We start from the raw sequence: 12106 nt of genomic DNA on the forward strand, positions 1-12106 counted from the left end.
TTTGAATGTCTTGGCTATTAAATTACTATCATTATTGTGAAATACCATGGCTTCCAATTTTGTTTAATGACCTGGCATTAAAACTCACTACTAAATTCACTGTAGGGACTCTGGCAAGGATAATATCCATGACATAATTTCTTGTTACCTACATGTAACTCCTTACTTTACACACAAAAAACAAAAACAGAAACAGAAAGAACCTTCCAGACTGAAATATCAGGAGAAATTTGCTTCCACTGAGAGGTTGTTGTGTGTTTTCATATTCTCTACAAGTCATGTTAATGGATGTTTAATCCCTTTTAGCTTTGGTGACTAGGTAATTAGAGTCAAAATTGTGGCTTATCCTTAGTATAAGAAAGAATTCTGTGAATACCATATGCATATTCTCTTCCCTCCGTTAATTATAACATTTTCACTTATATTTAGCATTTATTCATTTTTATTTTGCAAGTCACCTCAGTTCCTGTACATGCATTTGTGCATGTGTGAATAACCTCAATATCCTTAATTCTGAAACCAAGAACTGTTGACTAAAAATGGAGGTCTAGAAGAAAATTTGTACAGCTAAAGAGTTTTTGTCTATTTTGGTTTTGATTTGTTTTTGTTTTTTAATAGTTTTGTTTTTTAATTTGTTTTTTAATTCCATTTTCAGACTAGGATGAAACAGTTCTTTTGTGAGGTGCAACCTGAGTGTATGTTCTAATACACCTTTTTCTATAAGGCTTATTTTTATTTATTTATTTTTATGGGGTGAGAAGAGCACACATGCATATGTGATTTGGGGGGTGGGATGGGGAGGAAGCAGAGGGAGAAAGACAGAATCTTAAGCAGGCTCCATGCCCAGTGTGGAGCCCAGTACAGGGTTTGATTTCAGACCCTGAGATCATGACCTGAGCCAAAACTGAAAATCAGAGGCTTAGCTGACTAAACCACCCCGGGTGCCCCACAAAGCTTATTTTGATTTCAAAGATTAGTTATGTATTATCTATTGACTTTATTTCTTAATTTAGTCCAGTCTATTTTATGATTATTATTTCTTTACATTGTGATTGCTAGCATCTGATGAGGGCTCTAGATTTCTTTTCTCAATTACATTTATATGGATATGTTAGTGGTAAGGTGAAATGTAAAAAGATGAGGTACTATTTCCTATTCCACCATTGAATTAAGCAGATATCATTTTAATAATGTCCTATTTCCATCCCTGCCAAGTAGAGCTTGCTGCACTGTGACTAAGACACCGTGTTAAGTAGGAAAACTGTGTGCATCTTTGAGAAATTGCTCAGAGTTTAAATGTTTCTTAATTTTCATACCAGCAAATGATTTCATCTTTGACCTGTAATTTGACATCCTAAGCATAGTATGCTCTATGTTTTAGTACCAAGTCTGATTAAGCCAGTTGGATTTCATCCAATTTTCTACTTATGTTGACACAGGGAAGGCTGAGGATACTTCATTGAATTTCAACCCGACGTAAGTTTCAACAAAGGCAAATACATAAGAAAGAAATCAAAAAAGTGCAGTTGCTATTAGTTCTGACTATAGCTCTGTGAAGTCTGGAACATGATAAACCAAATAACATACTCATAAACTGTTCTTTTATGGACAGATTTATATTTAATTTTAAGAGATATTTGTTATGCACCTACTGTGTGGGACTGCTAAGCTCTTAAAAGACAGAAGAAATGAAAACACAATTGTTCAGGCTTCAAGGAATAGTTCTTGATTGTAGAACATGGATCAGGTTCAGAGAAAAAAAGATGTGTTCTTTATAACCTGTACCTGATAAAGTAGCTTTTTTTGGAAATTAATAAGTAATATAAAACAACCAGTATACAACACTTGGCACTAAGTTAACTTTAAGAAATAAAAAGTCGAGGGCTTTTGAGTCAACTCATTTGAATTTCTCCAAAATTTGCCCCTTTTTTATATTATTCAGTATGATTTTCTATTGTGCTTACACCATCTTCTGCTTTATTTAGGCTGATGTCATTTGACTTATTTTTTAAAAATATGTTGAAATCAGAAAACTAAATTAATGAAGATGTATTCCATGTTCATGGATAGAAAGATTCAATATTAAGATGCCAGTTTTTCCTAACTCAATCTGTAATTTATTGCAATTTCAATGAAAATCCTAGCAAGTTACTTTTTGGATACTGACAAACTGATTCTAAAGTTTAGATGGAGAGGTAGAGAACCCAGAATAGCCAACTCAGTATTGAAAGAGAAGAACAAAGTTGAAGGACTACAATTAAACTTCAGGACATACTATAAAGGTACAGTAATCAAGGCAGTCTAGTATTAGCAAAAGAATACATGAATAAGTTAATGAAACAGAATAGAGAATCCTCTATTCAGACCTCCATAAATACAATAACCTGATCTTTGAAAAAGGAACAAAAGCAATACAATAGAGAAAAGAAAATCTTTTCAATAAAAGATTCCAGAATAATTGGACATCCACATGAAAAAAAAATAGACATAGCTCTTACACCTTTTGTAAAAATTAATTCAAAATTAATTATAGACATAAATGAAAAGGAAAAACTGGAAGATGACATAGGAGAAAGCCTATGTGACTTTAGATTTGGTGATGACTTTTGAGATACAACACCAAAGGCAAGATCCAGGAAGGAAGAATTGATAAGCTAGACTTTGTTATAATGAAAAATTTCTGCTCTGTGAAAAATGTTCTTGAGAAAATGAAAAGACTCATCACTGACTGGGAGAAGATATTTACAAAAGACGTATCTCATGAAAGAATATTATTCGAAATCTACAAGGAACTCTTAAAACAACAATAAGAAGATGATCAACTCAAAATTAGGCAAAGGACTTTAACAGACATCTCACTGAAAAAGATTACAGATACTAAATAAACATATGAAAAAATGATGCATATCATATGTCATGAGGGAAATACAAATTAAAACAACACTGTGATATCACTACACATTTATTAGAATGGCCAAAAAACAGAACACTGAACACCCCCAATGCTGGTAAAGATGTGGAGAAAGAACTCTCTTCAGCTACTGGTGGAAATGCAAATGGCACAGCTAAATTTGAAAGCTAATTTGTCAGTTTCTTATAAGCTAAATATACTCTTATGGTATGACCCAGCATTAGTGCTCTCTGGTATTTACCCAAAGGAGTTGAAAACTTATGTCCACAAAAATACTTGTACAAGAATGTTTACAGCAACTTTATTCATCACGGCCAAAACTTGGAAGCAACCATGATAACCTTCAGTAGGTGAATGGGTAAATAAACTGTGGTACATCCAGTCAATACCTATAATCCAAGAGTATGATTCAGAACTAAAAAGAAATGAGCTATCAAATCATACAAAAAACATGAAGAAATTTTAAATACATATTTCTAAATGAAAGAAGCAAGCTAAAAATCCACATACTGTGTGATTCTGACATTCTGGAAAAGGTCAACCTATGGTGACAGTAAAAAGATTAGTGGTTCCAAGGGATTAGGGTAGAAGAAGGGATAAGCAGGCAAAGCACAGAGGATTTTTAGAGCAATAAAATTATTCTATTTGACACTATCATGGTGGATACATGTCATTATACATTTATTAAAAGCTATAGAGTGTACAACACCAAGAGTAAACCAAAATGTAAACTATAGAATTTGGGTGAGGATGTGTTAACTAGGTTGTTTAAGTGTAGCACATGTACCATCTGGTATAGGATGTTGATAGTGCTGGAGGCCATGGGCGTGGGGGGCACTCTGTATTTTATGTTAAATTTTGCTGCAGTAAAACTGCTCCAAAATAAAAATAAAAAGAAACAATAGCAAATTAAACTTAAAGTGATAAAAGAAAATATAAATACCTGAGAAGAAATTAATGAATTATAAAACAAAGATTCAATAGAGAAAACTAAGAAAGCCAAAAATTTGTTCTCTATGAAACCTAATTAACCCACAGCAAGTCTTATTAAAATATCGCAGAAATACAAATATCAGTTTAAGGAATGTCGAAGAAGACATTTATACTGACCAACAGTCATTGCAAATATAATACGAGAATACTATAAGCAAGTTTACATGAGTAAGTTTTAAAAATAGATGAAAGGGACAATTTCTAGAGAAGTATGACTTAGCAGAATTAATATCATAATAAAGAGAAATTTTTTAAAAGTCCTATTCTTTGAAGGAAATTTAATCCATAATGAAAAGCTTTTCCTCAAAGACATTCCTACCCCGCATAGTTTTCAATTTTGGTGGTGTCTATTAATATACTCTCAAACTCGGGAAATCTTTCCTAAGCTGTATCCACTCTACCAATAATCCCATCAAAGGCATTCTTCATTTCTCTTGCAGTATTTTTATTTGGTTTGGTTTGTTTATCTCTAGAATTTCTTTTTGGTTCTTTGTGAGAATTTCCATCTCTCTGCCCAACCTGTTCTTCTGTTCTTCTTTATTATACTTTATCCACTGGAGTCAACTTATTTGCCTTGTTTTATTTTATTATTATTTTCTTATTCACATTGTTTTAAATTGCTGGTCTGATAATTCCCACAACGCTGCCATATCTTATCTTGTTCTGATGCTTGCTATTTCTCCTCAAACTTTGGCGTTTGACTTTTGGTATGTCTTGTAACTTTTTCTTAATAGCTGAACATGATGCACTGAGTAAAAAGAACTTGTGTAATTAGCCATTTTGTGGCAAGGTGTGGGTGGAGGAAAGTGTTTCATAGTCTTAAAAGTAAGGTCTCGGTCTTTTAGTGAGCCTGAGTTGTAAAATTCCCGCATGCTTCTCAGTTTTCTGTCTCCCTTCATTGGGACAGGATGGGTAAGGTGTTGGATATATCCCTTCTTCTACATGGAAACCTAGAGGGGGTAGGAGTTGGGTTTTCTCTTCCCCAATAAAGTTCTGATTAACCCCAGCAGGTTAGGTCCTAGTGAAATAGTTTCACCTGATGGCAGACATTTTAAAGAACACAGCGCTCTGGTATGTTTCAAAGGATTCCTGTTTCTCTTTCCATGTGAGAAGCACAGAGGATTTTTCTCCATTCTTCACTATGAGAACATGTGCAGCTCCTAGAGATAAGACACAAAGATGTGTGAATCCCCTTGTATTAATGGCCAAAAATGGCCTTTTTATTTCAGTATTGTCTTTTTCCTTCTTACAGATGACCTGAGATGCAGGTAATTTTGTGTCATATTTCTATTACTTTCAGGATTTTCTTTAAATGTGTTGTAGTAAAGGGTATTGAATTCTGTTTTTCCTGCAAAAGTTGTTATTTAGCTTTCCTTTTTGAAAAATATTTTCACTTGTTACAGATTCCTTGGGTTGAAGGTTTTACTTCAGAAATTGAAATATGCCACTCAGTTGTCTTTTGGCTTGCATAAAAATTGAGCTCTGAGTTTCATTGTAGCTGTAATTATCCTCAGTGTTTTCTCTAACCAAATTCCTTTAGTGTTACCCTGTACATCAGGTACAAGTTAGACTGACAGAAGGTTTTTTTCTCAGTGTTTCTGTTCTGTGATTAGATTCAGACACCCCATAAGTGTTTCTACATCAGACTAGGTCTCTCCTCAATGTTCTTACCCTAGGAACAGATAGCAGTGGCTTACTAGGGGTGCAGAGTTGTCTGTTCTTGGGAATGGGGCTTTCTCTATGATCTTGCCAGGTGTAGGATACCTCTAATAGCCAGGGTCTGGAGAGCCTCCAATTCACCTTCCAAGGGCAGAAAGAAGTTTTTTGTTTGTTTTTTCCCTTTTATTTTTGCCTGAGCTGCAACTGTGTTGGCATCACCCTCTCCCCCATGCCCTCCACACTCATGGCTCAAGATTTTTTTTTTTTTTTCTGTAGAAGAGAAGTTTCCAGGTGGTACTTTGTGCTTTCATGCAGTGTCAGCTGTTTTTCTTGTTCAGGCTTACACCATAAAGAGGGGATTTGCAGCATTTCACTCTGCCCAAAATTGTTTTTACCTTGCGGTGACATCCATGGAAAAGTCCAACGTTGAATATAAAATCCCTGGTGTCTGCAGCTTTTGGGAGTTCTGTAGACTCAAGCTATCCCATAGTTGGTCTTTAGAAATTTGTTTATAAGCTTTATCTGAAATTTTCTTACTGGCTTAGAGGACGGTCCAGATTTCCTCTTCTGTCCTGCCCTCGCAAGCAACTGCTCACATTTCCTTGAAAGTGCCTACCTTTCCTTAGGTCTTAGCTGATTTGTTTCTATTGTGACCTCAGCTATCTCATCAGCTCAAAACAAAGTAGACCTTTATAAATTGTTTGTCTTGCTGTCTGAGTGGGAGGAATCCTTTTTCTCCCTTTCTGGTATACTAACTGGAACTCAAACCTTTCTGGGGAAAAGTTTTTGATCAGGTGGTAACTACTAATCTGGTGCTTGCCTCATATAACAAAAAAGTTGCTCACACTTGTGCTGGGTTATTGAGATTATTACTTCCATTACTAGCTGTGTTGGCATTCCCCTTTGAAAACTTGGTTCTTCTTTAAAAAGGCCAGAGCAGAATTTTTCTGTGACCAAGTTATGTATGTAATATGTTACAAATGTGATGTCTCTGCCATGTCATTAAGCTGGAGGCTTTGCAATGCTCTTTAGTTTACTAGTAAAATAACAGATTAAATGGATGTTCAGATATGTATGGAAATATCATTTTAATCTAGTCTCACAGTAGGAAAGCTTATTTTATTTCCTATTTATTTAAAATTTGGGGAATTTTATTTATCTTTGGAACACTGCAAAATTGGAGTACAGTGCTTCCTTAGACAATCAGGTAATTAATTTTGGTACCCCAGAATACTTAATTCTAATGTATTACATCATTTCTATTAAATTTCATCACTCTTGCCATTATCACATTTTACTTAATCAGTGTGAAAACTACTTCAAAGTACAGTGTGTATAAAAGATATTAGTGCACTCTTGACTTCCAATGAATAGGGTAATAGTATAATGCTCTCAGAAAATATTATTTCAAAGCTGTTATGAGTAATAGATAAGAAGTGTTCTGTATTTATCCAGTTGGGTCAAAAAACCTAGAAGCAGAGTGACACTGCAACATATAAATATAAAAGCTGTTTGTCATGAATGAGCTAGGACCTGACATTATCTTCTTATATTGTCATTGTCACTAATTGGGTGAAGAAATAGGAGTAGTGTAAAATCAGTTTAACCTTGTGACCTTTATTTTTGAACTAGATGTTCATTATTCAATAAAAGTTAATTGAGTGGCTATTAAATGGCAAGTGCTGGATTGGACTAAAGGAACTGTGGATTTAGCAGGGACTGAAAGAGAAAACAAGCCCTGCATTCTACATTGCTCTCCATTTTTTTCAACCAAAATTTAAAGTACTTACTGTGCCTTTTGACTTTGCTGATGAGATCTCAAGTGGGTAGCTTAAGTTTGGATGTCATTAATAAATTTTAGCAGTTGACTACAAATTCTACTGCTATATCATTTTTCTACCATGTGTAATGCTTGTTTTTATTTGAACAATTAGAATACTATATAAATATTATTTTTAAGGTTGTCAATGAAACTGAAGAACTATAATACAATTGAGATATTTGGTTCAAATTTAAGTGAAGGGTTCTATAAAGTGTCACTCACTCATTTTCCTTTTTTTGGATATTAGATAGCTCTGTGGCTCTTTCAGCTCTCTTTCAGCATGAGACAATATTGGGTTTTTAGCGGTCTGAGCAATATGAGGAGTGGGAATGTCTTTACCAGGTCTAGACTTAAGGTTGCATTTACACTGTATTGGATTTTGGTTATCCTGTGGTACACTGAAGCCAGAACTTGTTGGCTTTGTGAGTTAGTTGTGAAATTTTTAGGAGCTTTCAGACCTGGTTGTTTAAGAATTGGTGGGTTAAAATCTGGCACAGTGAAGTATTTTGTGACCATGGGGGTATATTATTGTGTTTTGGGGTCCCCAATACTATCCCCATGTTAAGAGATTTCCTAGAAGGACTCCTAAGACTAAAATCTTAGGATTAAAACTATATTTTATTTTCTAAAGGTAGTAAGGTTATACAGCTGAATCATAATGGAAAAAGAGGGAAGTCGACTGTGGAAGAAACCTTCTGCAGGGTTCCTTAATGTCTCTCCCTCTCATAAAGTATCATATGGAACACACTGCTCCCCAGAAATGAAAAGGCTGTAACATGGATGCAGTGTTTTCTGGGTTTGTTTGCTTTTTTTTTTTTTTTTGGCTTTGTTTGAGGAAGCTGCTGGGAGACAAATGGACAGGGTTTTAACTGGGAACTGGTCACATAGGCATCCTCTGCCTAGCACATACCAAAATTCCCAGAAGGAAAGCAGATATAGTATAAAGCACATTCTCTACACAAACAGTCTAGACCCAACACACCACTCTATCATTTAGAGAATCATAAGAACACTCTTAGCATCTAGGTTCCCAGACACCAGCCAAAGGCCAATCTTGAAAGTAGGGCTTCTAAGAACAGTAGTCTCCAGCCAACTAACTTCACACTTTCCCACACAATTAACTTTTTCATAACCTAATTGTAAAAATCTTAAGTGCTAGTTAGAATCAAGTTTCTAACTATTTACATTAATTATAATAACTAGGTTAGAGTAATTAATCTGATCCCATTAGGCAGGCTGTTTGACTTGCTGCTTTCTGATAAGTAGATCTCCCTGCTGCCTCCTTTGTGATCATTATTCATTTTACATATTTATTCCTTTGATAAGCATTCATTGCCCTATGTACCATCAAAATAGTTCAAAATATAGAGTTCAGAGTACTACGAGGTTTATTCTATAAAGGAACTTATGTGTGTATATGGAAAGTACGTGCATATTAGAGTATAGGGATTGTCAATTTTTGCTAAATAACATGAAGTCAAACTAAGAGGAATAGAGAGTAACAGAGTGGGATTTGAACTAGTTTATATGTTGTTTTCAAGGAACGACTCTCTGGTTGGGGGACATTTGAACAGAGAAGTGAAAGAAATAAGGACATAAATTACTCAGCTATCTGGAGGTAATTCCTTCCAAACAGACTTCCATCTTCCAGAGGCAGGAAGTGATGGAAGAAGGGCAAGGACAACATGGATGATACAGAACAAATCAGGTAGAGAGTTGGCTAACAGAGGACACCAGAGAGGTAGAGCAAGAACAGAAAACTGATATTTTAGAGATTTGTAGTTTTTATTAACACCTTTTACATTTTTCTCTGAGTGAGAAGGAATCTGGAGGGTTTTTGGAAAGAGGAGTGATATGATCTTATAAAAGTTTAAAAAGCCAGAGCAAAGAATAGGTAAAAAAAAAAAAAAAAAAAAAAAAAAAAAAAAAAAAAAAAGCAAAGATGCAAGCAGAGCGAAAAGTGGCAGTAAATCAAAATACTCCAGGAAAAAATATTGATAGTGAAGATCAGAATAGTAGCAATGAGTGGAAGTGGTGAGATTTGGGCTGGGTATATTTTGACATCAGGATCAATGGGAACAGGATAGAACAAATAGTATCTTGTTTTGGGATGACACTTTAAGATTTCTGCTCCAACTAACTGGAAAAGAGGTGTTGATATTAATCAAAATGGGAAGGCAAAGAAAGAAGCATGCACAGGGAGACTCAAGAATTTATGTTGGGATGCGTTATGTTTGGGATACATATTTGATGACTAAGTGGAGATGCCGAATCGACAGTTGGATATACAAGTCTGAAGATAAACTTGGGAGTCAACAAGTTAAAGATGATACTTAAGGCTATGGGAGTAGAAGATATCCGAATGTATAATTAGAAAAAAAGCATTACAAGGACAAAGTCATAGCTAATTTTTACAAGCCTGGAAGATGAGTAGATACCTGCAGAGGAGGATGAAAGCAGTTAATGAAGTCAAAGAACCAAGAGAAAGTGGTCTCCATAATGAGTATGAAGAACATCTTACAAGGAGGAAGTGGTCAGCAGTGTCAAATGTTGATGACTTTTGCATTAGGGGGAGTTTGAGAATTGATTAAATTTGTTAGTGTGGATGCTCCTGGTGATACAACCAATAGGAAATAATATAAATTACATTATCCTAGTGTTATGTTAATGTGGGTTCAAGAGAGAATAGGAGCAATGGCGAGATGGAGTGTGAGTACAGCTGGTGGTTTGAGAAGAACTAGACAGGTCAAGAGGATCTTTTGATAGATATTAATACAGTGTATTTGATTATGATAAAAATTGTACAAGAGAGAAACAACTGCTAATGCAGAAAGTCAAGAGAACGGTATCATGAATAAGTGAGATAGGATGAACTCCAATGCATAATTGAAGGGAGGAACCTTGGGTAGGAATACTGATACAAAGCAACAGCAGGAGAGAAAGCAGAGTACGTGAGAATAAAAAAATGTGGGCTGGTGAATGGCAGATTAGATACTATTGAATGCTTCTATTTTGTCAGTGAGATATTTAAAAGATAAACACCTGAAAAGAAGGAATGTCCTAAAGGTGGACAGGTGGGGTGGTGAGGGAAGAGTTTTTGTAAATTTGAGGAGAGAGGAAAATAGATCTACTATTTGTCTAGAAGGGTGGGTGACTGAATTGATGAAGGAAACACAATAGGATTGAAAGGAAGAACATATTTTGCCTGAGATTTATGGTCAGGTCTTAAGAGTTAGTTAATCATTTCAGGTTCTTCAAGAAGAGGATGCCAGGTTAGCATTAGACCCACAAGAATTTTTGGGGGGGACATACCTCTGAAAGGTAGAGAGGGAAGTTAGGCATGGCAGAGAAGAGTTTTCAGACCGTGATGCAGGTCTAGGCTGTGAAATGAGAGCCAGGAAAACTGGGTAAACACTTCAGACTTTGCAGTACAGGTCTGAGAATGCCTTGGCCAGCCCAACATGAGGTTTCCCTGAAAAGGTTGATGGTTAAGAGAATCCCATATTGAGCAGAGATAGTTCTGTTATAGTAGCCTTGTCAAATACACTTATTGACTGGGAGCAGCCTTGGGGGAGCTCGGCTTTAGCACGAGCACTGTAGAAAATCTGTAGGTGCTGCTGGTGGAGGCTTTCAATCAGCTAGGCTCACTGCAACAAGTTCCGAAAGGAGACCTGAGCAGTTCATGTCCACAGCTGGTGTGTTCAATGTGGCCATGTGTTTTACTCTAGCAGTGGTTAGCTACTCTGATGAGTTTGAGGAAGAAGTGGAATGTCATTTTTAGATTTGAAAATTCCTGGGGTCATAATATGAAGGGAAATGGGAATAAACCAAATGAAGCATAATCAAGCAGTTAAAATGAAGAAACATAGACTCAAAGCTGGCTATGGAAATGAGTACCTGAAGGTACTAGAGTTTTACCTATGCAAGCAAGAAGCTAAAGTCCTTTTATTAAGGTAAAAATAATTAGTTCCTTAATTTTCATTGCAAGTTTGACTATAAAAGTAGAAGGCTTATAATGTTGTATTTGTACATTTATATGTAGAGAAAGAAAACCTTTCAAACGTTATCAATTTATACATACATGTATGACATAAATGTTAGAGAGAAGCTAGGAATCTGTTACTTCCTAGTTAGGTTTAAATTTCCATGTGTTCCTTATACTCTTAACCACACGGAGTTGGATTTTAATTTTATATATCCATTGCAACATTGGTCTCAAATTCCACTGAACTCCTTCATCATGTGCAAATGAAGAGGAGAGATTAAATTCATCAAACTTGCTATATTGGGAGATGATATTGCAATTTTACAAGCAGTATCTCCTTTTAAGAATTTGCAGGATACTTTGGACTCTAAGGATTTTAAGGTTTATTGACTGGCTTTAAGATTAAACCTTAGTCAAAACTATGGCCAATACCTGCGTTCCCTCTTATCTTGCCTCTACTTGCCTATTTAGAAACTCCACTGCCTGAATGACTATTGTGGAATTAGAAAATCCCTATTCATCTGTGCCTCATCAGATGCTAAATTCTAACTGTAAGACTGGAATTTACTTCCATTTGTCTTTCAGTTCATCCCCTCCGTTCTTTTCATACTTTAGGCAGGTCCAGTTTCAGATCTGAATCTTCAGTAAATCTTGTTCTGCTCCAATAAACAAAGCCTGGCTGTGTCAGGTATTTCAATAAGTAAACAATAATTTCAATCCTTGCCACTGTCACTAG

The sequence above is a fragment of the Martes martes genome (assembly GCF_963455335.1).
Source record: "Martes martes genome assembly, chromosome: 1".
In the NCBI taxonomy this organism is placed as follows: domain Eukaryota; kingdom Metazoa; phylum Chordata; class Mammalia; order Carnivora; family Mustelidae; genus Martes; species Martes martes.